The sequence below is a fragment of the Schistocerca gregaria genome, chromosome 8 (assembly GCF_023897955.1).
Source record: "Schistocerca gregaria isolate iqSchGreg1 chromosome 8, iqSchGreg1.2, whole genome shotgun sequence".
Lineage (NCBI taxonomy): Eukaryota > Metazoa > Arthropoda > Insecta > Orthoptera > Acrididae > Schistocerca > Schistocerca gregaria.
The window spans coordinates 210,355,724-210,357,485 of NC_064927.1; the positions used below are offsets into that span (position 1 = coordinate 210,355,724).

The following is a 1,762-nucleotide window of genomic DNA, read 5'->3' on the forward strand; positions in this document are numbered from 1 at the left end:
ATTCGAGTGTGGAATGGTCGAGAAACAGCCAGTGAATCCTAAGCCAATCACTTGGATGCAAACCATAGAGTACCAATTACCACGCCAGCAGACACACCATGCAGAGCCGCGATGTGGCATCTATCCTCCAGCAATGACAGTCGCTCTCTGAGCACTCCATCCAGAGAGCGCAGTTGTGTGCTAGGAGCCAGGAGTGGTCACCCTGCCACAGCAAACATCTACAACTGCTCGCATTCGGGAGGACGACGGTTCAAACCTGCTTCCGGACATCATGAGTTAGGTTTCCCGTGCTTTCCCTAAATTGCTTAAGACAAATGACGGGATGGTTCCTTTGACAAGGGTCCTGCTGATTTCCTTTCGAATCCATTCTTAAACCGAGCCTGTGCTCGGTCTCTAACGACCTCTTCCTCCTCCTCCTCATCCTCCAACTGCTGCACATTGCGTTGGAATGCGTAACTGTCAGAAAACGATGCTACTTCTGACGTACTTAGTATATACCTAAGTCAACGATTCCTGTCAGAAATCAGAATATTTCTAAAGCCATAGACGTTCGAAATTCTAAGAAAAAAACCGATTTCTGTGTTGAAATCAGTCAGATACTGGCAGAAGTAAAGCTGTGAGTACCGGGCGTGAGTCGTGCTTCGGTAGCTCAGTTGGTAGAGCACTTGCCCGCGAAAGGCAAAGGTCCCGAGTTCGAGTCTCGGTCGAGCACACAGTTTTGATCTGCCAGGAAGTTTCATATCAGCGCACACTCCGATGCAGAGTGAAAATCTCATTCTGGAAATCTGTCACAGTTTACTGAAAGACACAAATTTTGGGTCAAAACTTCCTCGTATAATAGAATCTTATAGGATTTCCTATAGTATTCCCTTTATAGGGGCCGGCCGTTGTGGCCGTGCGGTTCTAGGCGCTTCAGTCTGAAACCGCGTGACCGCTACGGTCGCAGGTTCGAATCCTGCCTCGGGCATGGATGTGTGTGATGTCCTTAGGTTAGTTAGGTTTAAGTAGTTCTGAGTTCTAGGGGACTGATGACCACAGATGTTAAGTCCCATCGTGCTCAGAGCCATTTGAACCAACCCGTTACAGGTCAGCAAACAAAATATGTCGCTATGTTGCAGCAAAACTGTTGTAGCAAACTACTCTGCAGTTCACATGCATGTACCGGGCATAGAACCCAAAGTGTATTTCTCGCCCAATCGATGCTTGAAAAGTACATCAGAATAAAATTACTCCTAAGTCTTCTGATACAAGTCCTTATTCCTATTGTTGTATTACGATGACAATTTCTCCCTTTGTTGGAAGAGACCAAAAAAATATTTTCATGTTGTTTTACTAGCTATAATGCCATGACACACCCCCCTTCGGTATGAACATATGTTTTTTATACATAAGCAGGTTGCTTATCGTAATACACAAGTACAGATATCTGATCGTGACCGAAGAAACTCATTTGATGAAACTTCCTGGCAGATTAAAACTTTGTGCCAGACCGACACTCGAACTCGGGACCTTTGCCTTTCGCGGGCAGGTGCTCTTTCGCAGGAGAGATGAAGTTTGGAAAGAAGGAGACGAGGTACTGACGGAAGTAAAGCTGTAAGGGCGGAGCGTGGTTCGTGCTTGGGTAGCTCAGATGGTAGAGCACTCGACCGCAAAAGGCAAAGGTCCCGAGTTCGAGTCTCGGTCGGGCACACAGTTTTAATCTGCCAGGAAGTTTCATATCAGCACACACTCCGCTGCAGAGTGAAAATCTCATTCTGGAAAC

General features: G+C 46.6%; 1 non-coding gene across 1 annotated transcript; it reads left to right on the plus strand.

Annotated features, from left to right (window-relative positions):
• The first annotated feature begins 637 nt into the window (after window positions 1-637).
• Trnas-cga (transfer RNA serine (anticodon CGA)) lies at window positions 638-712 on the plus strand. The gene has a single exon. It is a non-coding gene; the product is annotated as a tRNA-Ser (tRNA).
• Window positions 713-1,762: the final 1,050 nt, after the last annotated feature.